At 37.9% G+C, this 8,917-nt stretch overlaps 1 protein-coding gene across 6 annotated transcripts in view; it reads left to right on the forward strand.

Annotated features, from left to right (window-relative positions):
- Positions 1-8,917, forward strand: part of LOC116090673 (periphilin-1-like) — a 43,879-nt gene that overhangs the window by 24,905 nt on the left and 10,057 nt on the right. The window lies entirely within an intron of this gene.

An 8,917-nucleotide genomic window follows, 5' to 3' on the forward strand; every position in this document is an offset into this window, starting at 1 on the left:
GGTGGGAGAATTGGTTTCTGATGATGCCAAGTAACCTTGGTTTGTGTTGTTTATTTTCTTATGCTTGCTCTCCCCCCCCCTCTGGTTATCTCTAATGCTACCTGCCCTTGCTAAATCTGACTGGAGTCAGTCCTTCCTGTAATCCTGGTTGTATCAGAACTCTTCAGAGTCAGGCTGTCTCTATGATCCTGTGATTCTGAGATCCTGTGACCCTGGCCTTGTTAGAGCACCTGGGAGTGCAGCAGCTTCCTCTGGGTGTTATGGGGCTGGCTGTGGAGCCTGGGCTCAAGGTCTGCTCAGGACACCAGCCCAGAGAGACTGGAACCCAAGCCACTCTGTTGGAGGAGTTCCTGTGTGCCTGGTCCTGCTGGTCCCAGTTACTCCTGGTGTTAGGACAGATGTGTCCTCCTCACCTAGTCTGTAGTCCAACTCCCAACAATGGTCAGCAGCAGCTGTGAATGGAAGTCCAAGGATCTAGCAGTTGCTCAGTCCCACAAGGCAAGCAGGTGGAGGAGAGAGAGCAGCATAGACTTAATATTATATTTTTACCCACTTATCCATTGATGGATACTCAGGAAATCATCAGAGATTAATAGAATGATATAAATACAAATTTCATCTATATGCTGCCTGCAGTTGACTTGCTTTAAATCCAAAGGTTATAAGGACTGTCACCGTGAATGGATGAAAACCTAAAATTAATCAAAAGGAAGATAGAATGACTACTTTCATCTTAGATAAAATAGATTTCATGGCAGAGTATTACCAGGGAGCAATTATGTTCTTTGTGGTAAGCAGAATACAAAGATGGCCTCTAAGATTCCATCACTTAGTGTCAAAACATGATTAGTAACACTTTATTGAATCCTGGGTGAGTTTTTAAAAAGCAGGTATAAAGGACAAAATTTGGATGAATATAGGCTTGTATGTATTCTGTGGCATTTAAATATTAAACATAATATTAAATACTATTGCTATGTCAGTATCAAATATCTTTGTGTGAAAATGGTGATAAGGTAACATTCCTAAGAGATACCTGATATATATACTATTTAGGACTGTGGTGGCAGCCTCAGCTTACTCCAAACTATGGAAAAGAGCAAAAGGGGGGGCAACAAAATGTTAGCAAGGGGTGATTGTGGGAATATGGAATTTTATTTTGCCATTCTTTTAAAATTTCTAAAATTTTAAAAGTCAAAATAAAGTATCAAGAAAAAATGCCATGTTTATCTCTAGAAAATTAAAAAGGACATCTCCAGGAGAAGTAAATAACTAGCTAATTGGTTAAGGGGAGTGTTTGAAGCTCTAGTTGACTACTTAGATAATCCAATAGTATTATAGTGAGCTTGGAAAAGAGAGGAGAGAATTCTACAAAATTAATGGGTAGAATTAATCATCCTATGTCTGATTTAAATGTTTCTCTATCATTATTTCATGGTGGGTTCATCTATTGAGAAGAACAAATTAAATTGTCCTTGTATTTGAGTGACTTTTTGCTTATGAATCTTAGAACATAGCAACTGATCCTGAAATGTTAGCTGCTTCTCTAACTGCAGACTCTAACTTGGTTAGTTTAAATTTTTTAATACCTGAAAGAACATTTTAGATCCACAGTCTCCTGAACCCACTCATAGAAAGTTGATGTGTCTGGGTTAGGGACCCAGACATGTGTCTGTTTCCCTAAAGCTCTTCTATAGAAAGAAGCTCCTAATTCCTTCCTTCTCACTCAGTCAAAGTTTCCCAAGAAGGCATGTAAAATTTTATGTGTGTGTGTGTGTGTGTGTGTGTGTATGTGTGTGTGTGTTTGTGTACATGTGTGTACGTGTGTGTGATGTGCACTTGCATACAAAATAAAAAAATATTCTACAAGATAGTTACCAGTTTTCTAGAATGTTTTAATGTTGTTTTAATTAAGCTTATATAAATTATAACATCTTGAGCATATTTATCTTTTTAATAAAAAACTTTCATAGTTTACAATTTAAAGGCTGTCATTAAAGGAGAAATGTTCTCTATTGTTTTTTAGGAATAGTGGAGAGATTGCACTGAACCATCATACATATTATTCTTGCCATTGACAAGCACCACACATTGTGAACTAATTGGCTGGGAGGGGTTAAACTTTGAAGTCCCTGAAAATAGGCTTTTCCTCAGTTTCAAAACAAAATGTGTTCATGAAGACTCTAAATCCACCAACCCTAGTCTGTAATCAACTGAGCTACCCAACTTAGATCAAAGAAAGTTAATGCATGCCTTTTAGATATAATTAAAATGAAGATATTTTCTTTAAACTATTGGAGTAGGTGTAAGGGAGGGAAAGAGGAAAGGGGGCAGGGAAACAGAGATAGAGATATAGTTGAAGGTAAAGTTAAATTTTATACCCACCAGAAGGTCTGAGATTTAGTTTTAAATGTTAAAATATGGGTAGGTGGGAAATGGAAAGAAAACACAGATATGATAACATAACATGGATGGGTTTTGCTCACCTCTTTGCCACTTTTATATCTAATCTGCTTGCCTCTCTTGTGTCAAAAAGGATACCAAATAGTGAGTGATTTGGAGTAGCTTTGGTCTCTGTTATGGATTCACAATATTTGAGAATCCTGAACTGAAACACTATACAGAAGGGTTGATCTAGTGATGGTGGTGGTAGATTTGAGTTGTATATTCTGAGTAGATGATGACCATATTTGGGTATTGTGTATGTTTGTAATCTCTATGCATATTGGATAAGGCAGTTGTAAACAATAAGCATTGCTACCAAATCCATCTTCAAAATGTGAGTGGAGGTAATTGTTTGGGTAAGGACATACATATTTATACTCATAAGATTTGTTCTCCTTACTTTTGCCCATTATGCATTATAAGGAGTCAGTTAGCCCAATATTTAATAGTTAAATTGAAGGATAGCAATGAGTTATTGTGATGAACTAAAAGACAAGTAAATACTAAGAAGTTATAACAAAACTAATAGATTTTGTGATCCTGCTTGCAGTGGGGGAAAAATGAATTCTGGATGTATGAGAAATAGTTGCATCACATAGGACAGAAGTGTGATACTATATTCACTTTATAAGCAACTTTAAAAGAACTGAATATACATGGATGTAGTCTGGACAAAGGGTGAACTGCTATTATGTAATCTACTGTCAATCAGTTATCACTACTATCTACTTGTGAGAGCCCTTATGTAGTAGATAGGAAAAATGGATTATAATATGCCTTCAGTCCCCTTCCCTTTGTGGCCTTGAGTTTTCCAATGGGGACAATACAAATTATTATTTTCAAGTGAGTAATGAAATCTTATGCTCACTCAGATTTAGCTACATCTGGATTAGGATGCCTGCTTGTGCCTGCTAAAACACTTGATGAAAGTGTTATCAGAGATGTTTGGCAATTGGAGTAGTTTTCTGTACTGCTTTTGATCATCAACCCCCATTGTTGTGCCACACAGATAGTCAGCATTTGTCTCTCCAATTATTAGTAACCCTGTTTCTTAACCTTATACCATCTGATATTTCAATATGTATGTATCCTGAAATTATTCTATTAGATCAACCTGGTTGTTTTTTTTTCTTTCTTCTTCCTTTCTTTTGTAATGGGGATGTTTTTTCCCTGTGCCATTAGAGTAGTTAACTTATTTTTTTATATTAACAGAACCTTACAGCTAGAAGTTTGCTTTGAGACTCAGAAGAAACTGGACATCAACTTTTGAACAATGTTGGAACTGTTAAGACTTTGGGAACTTTTAGAGATAGACTAAATACATTTTGCACAGGGATAGCCATGGACCTTTTAAGATCCAAGATAGAATGTTGTGGTATGAATATAAATATGTCTCATAGGCTTGTTTGTTTCTTGCTTGGTTATCAACCTGTGTCATTTGCTTGGAAAGTGGTGGAAATTTTGGGTGTTGAGTCCTAGCAAGAAAAATGCAGTCATGGGGGTATATACCTTCAGAGTTATACTATATTCTCAGTATTTTCTCTCTCTGCACATTATGTACACCAGGACATTCTGTCCATGCACATAGGGAAATTAATCATGTACTGAGTGAGTCCAGTGGAACCATGAGCTGAAATAGACCTTTGTTCCTTTAATGTATTTGGTCACATTGATGATAAAAGCTGTCAGTGAGTACAGCATATACACAGGATAATGAACATATTGGTTAATAATATCTCTGCGAACATCTCATTCATTAATTTCAGCCCATCTTTATTAAATTTTTGGTCTGTATATACATGCATATGGTCTGTCTATCATCTATTTTTAAGGGTGTATTTTAGTCCCTGAGATTATGAGAAGAAGATGCAAATAATGAGAAATAGAACAATAATAGAAACCTTTTGTCAGCTATGAAGAAAAAACTTGGTTGTACAAACACTCTATTTTTACCATTGAAGTGAATAGCTTTAGTGTGGCCCAGACACGTGTCCTCTTATACCATTTACCTTAGGCTGGTAGCCTCTTAATGTAGTGTTCCACTCACAGAGTTAACTAGAAAAACATATATGAAGATCATTTAAAATGAATTTTTGCGTGTGTGAAAAGTCAACTCTGAAGTTTGTATTGGACCAAAGTTAATATGGAACAGCAGGAAGCCACTTGCACTTCTCCTTCCAAGTCCATAGTCTGATATTTATTATTCTTGACAGGAAGATAGACTGCCAACTTTGTTTTTAATTATTTGAATAGAATCACATGCATCATTCTCCGTTTTCTTGTGCCTTCCTCTGAAATCCCATCTTCTGTGTAACTGATGCTGATGAAATTGCCGGTTTTGGCATTAGTGCTTCTGTCAGCCAAGTGAGATAGACTGAGTTAATATCCATGTCCTGAAATGAAGCCAGGAATACAGATTCCTCTTTCTCCCTCTCTCCCCTAGCTCTCAACCTTCTCTCGACTCTTTACCTGCCACCTTCCAGACATACTGCTAGCCTCTGTCACATCTAACTTGGCACCTGAATAAACATTTTCAAGTATTTTGTAACACCCTACCTTCCCACCCCCATTTTTCTTTTTCTTTTCTTTTATAAAATACTTGAGTCTTCTTTTTATATTCTAGTGTAAACATGGAACAAATGTGTAACTCATCATAATGGACATCTGTTATATGAATAGTGATATCTCCCAGATTAATCACTGTTTCTATTCATTTGGAATTAGCAACCTGTGACTTCAAGTAACTCCCTGATGAGATGGAACACACATTCTTTTAACAGATGTATAGAAATAGGAATAAATCTACAATTTGGCAAATGTACCAGATGCAGAACACCATGAATGCTTATAGGAAGAAAATAACTGTCTTGGACTAATATGTGGTAACTCTGACAAAGAGGAATTTATACAGTCAAAACTTCTTGAAAACAGCCTCAGCTGCATAAGTATTTTCTAAACTCTGGCCCCAGGGCCCTGTAGTTTCCTGACTAAGTTTTCTCATGTTATATGCTTTCCTTGGAGACTTGAAATTCCTCATCACTTAGAAGCAAGATAGGAATTTGGAATCTATGAAGCATAACAGAATTATCGTCTGTAGCTGCCAGGGTCTAACTGGCTACCCTTCCTTGTTGAAGTATGTTCTCAGAAAGAGCTTGTTGCTGCTGTGTGCTAGGATTTTGTATCCAAGACATCTATCATATATGAGCCGTTAAATAATCAAGGCAGCATAAACTAATGATTCACAGTTATATCCCAGTGCACTTTTAGACACAATATTGTGATCAACCACAAGGACTATCCAGCATGAAGTCTTGGCTGAGTTCATTTAGGCTATGAAATAATGGTAACTTTTATAATGAAGTCACTCAGTAGTTGTTTGTTGCACCTCTGTTGTTGGTCAGCACCTCTGTTCTGATCTCAGCTCTATTATCATTTATAGTGTAAAAACATGGGGTTATCCCTTAAAATGAAATAGTGTTAATGAAGGAAACAGATTTTCTTAGACATGAGGTTTAAACTGTATAATGAATCCTTTGATAAGAAGCAGTACAGGAAAATGGTCAGTTTCTCCTCAGGGGTCTAGAGGCAGATGAAAAACAATCTAGAAAAGGCTTGAGGGAGCCAGAGGAATTTTAACAAAGCCAGAGAGTTATTAACCAATGTCTCAGGAGAATATTAAATATAAGGTAAGCACAGAATGGGAATGGTATTGAAAGCATCAAGGAAAATGAGTCAGATAAAAGGCCATGTTATGTCACAGACATTGCTGTCTGAGAATCCAGAAGGTTCTCCCAAGTACAGAGGAACTTGCCTCAAGAAGACAGCCATATAGAAGTGTAAATCCTTGCCACTATATCTTAATGAACCTTTATAAGCACATGTATGACTCATGGTGTACTGGAACATTCTCACTGAGTAATTTAAAGAAACTAAGCTAAAGCATTTAGTTCCAAAGCTATGTGGACCTCTAAAAGATATTACCTCAGACTGGGAATAACCTAAAGGGTAGAAGGCAGAGGTCAGCTTCTAGGACCTAAGATGAAGAGAACTGAGTCACAATTACTAATTAACTGGAATAAGCCCTTTGTTCAACAATGGAGCCTGGTAGAAACAACCCTGAACCTAGGATACTAGAAACATCTCTAGTTCACTCACATTCTCCTTACTGCCTCTGTTGTCATCTGGAGACTCTATATATGAAGGTAGGTAGTATGCTGTCAACATAGGTACTTCAGGGACATGAGCCAGGCCTGTGAGAGATATAGAACTGAATAAAGACTCTCCTCCTTGGCTGAGTCCTGGATCAAGTTAAAGCTGAAGTTAACAGTAGGCAGATGGGAAGAATAGGAGACAGAAAGAAAGAGAGAGGGAAAAGGAGGGAGAGAGGGGAGAAAGAGAGAAAGGGGGAGATATTTATCTTACACAAACAGCAACCCAGTCAGCAGCCTGTGATGGCTGGAGGAAATTAGGAGATTTTATTTTTTCAGATGAGAGCTGAGAATACCTTGCCTGTCTATACTCTACCCTACCCTGAGGTCACAGTACATCAGTGTACCTTCTAAGCTTTCAAGATGAAACACAGGATAAAATGGAATTCTCGGGTCAAGTTGAACAATTTGAATGTGTAGCAAGAGTTGGAGTGTAACCTTATCCCTTGGTGTTTGCTCTGGAAATGCAAAGGGTATCACATTTGGTTACTCCACTTATTCTCTCCTTCCATATCAAGGGTGATCTTTTCATTATAGGTCATGTGCTTGGGGACAGCTTGCCTTTCACTGAGACTTCTGAATCAGGATGAAAGGAATCTTTGGAATTTTAACCCTGGTTCTTAATTACAGAAATCGGGTCCTGGGATACTTGATCCTTAGGAGAAAAAAAATGACATACTAGTGTTGAACCTCTGTGCTTTATTTTGTTGGTGCAGATAAATGTTTGAATTCCTTTTGAGGATGATCAATGTTTAGCAATAGTGGGACAGTGATGAAAAGGCAACCCATGATAATACAATCTACACATCTATACAATAAGTATTCCATATATGCTAGAGATGCATCCTTAACACAGGAAGCCCTAGGCTGGTAATCAATGATAAACTTAGGTTTTCTCTTTTAAGATTTTAGAAGAATTTGGGTATGGGGAAGACAAGGCCCCCAAATCATACCAGGATGAGAAGATATCAGGATAGGGAGACTCAGTTCTTCAACATGGTGGCCACTGTCAGGCTTTATTTTTCCTTCTGCAATATAACTCTTGTTTTTAGCCTTCACATGGTATATAAGCTGTCGTTAAAATCTACTATCTGGTCATGACTGAGCTTTGTGCCATGATGTCATGAGAAGATGCATGTCCAGTAGGAGGTCAAACTGAAAATAGTTGTTGCAGACTGATGGTAACTGTTACAAGATAGAAAACCATTTTATGACAGGGCTGAAGGTAACCACAAGAGTACCAGAACCAACTGATGGAGCAGTCAATGAGGTCTTTATTAGATATACCTGGAGAGGAAGGCATACTATGACATGGAACAGACAGAAATATAACTATGTGTAGAATGCTAAAAGCAAGTTCTACCAAAAACTAAAAGCATTTGGGGACTGGAGAGATGATTAACAGGTTATGAACATATGCTGTTCTTCTAGTGGACTCGAGATCAATTACCAGCACGTATGTCAGGTAGCTCACAATTGACTATTACTCCAGTTCCAGAGGGATCCAACACCTAAACACACATTTGGATAGTATTACCATGACAGGACATAACTTGTTTCTCTAATAGGTCATTTTATCTGTCTGCTACTAGAATATATACATATACACATGTATATATACATATATGTATGCATGTGCATATGCATGTGTGTGTCACACTTTTTTCGAGACAAGATTTCTCTGTGTAGCCCTGGCTGTCCTGTAACTCATTCTATAGACCAGGATTTCAAACTCAGAAATCCGCCTGCCTCTGCCTCCCAAGTGCTGGGATCAAAGGCGTGTGCCATCACTGCCCAGCACACTTTTTTATGTTTAATGGGGCTAATTACTAGAAAAAAATTCTTCCCTACAAAAAGTCAAGTTTTGATTTCCATAGTTGCTTCGTCACTACCTCATTAAAAATCTTTATTAGGTAGAAAGGATCCTGTGCTGCCTGCTCTGCCACTTCTAAGGCCTGTTCACAAGAAACTCAAGAAGGAAGACCAAAGTGTGGATACTTCGTTCCTTCTTAAAAGGGGGAACAAAATACCCATGGAAGGAGTTGCAGAGACTAACTATGGAGCAGAGACTTAAACAACAATCCAGAGACTGCTCCACCTGGGAATCCTTCCCATATTCAGTCATCAAATCCAGACAGTATTGTGGATACCAGCAAGTGCTGGCTGACAGGAGCCTGATATAGCTGTCTCCTGAGAGACTCTAACAGTACCTGACTAATACAGAAGTAGAGGCTCACAGCCATCCATTGGACTGAGTACAGGGT

The sequence above is a fragment of the Mastomys coucha genome, chromosome X, assembly GCF_008632895.1.
Source record: "Mastomys coucha isolate ucsf_1 chromosome X, UCSF_Mcou_1, whole genome shotgun sequence".
NCBI classification, from domain to species: Eukaryota; Metazoa; Chordata; class Mammalia; order Rodentia; family Muridae; genus Mastomys; species Mastomys coucha.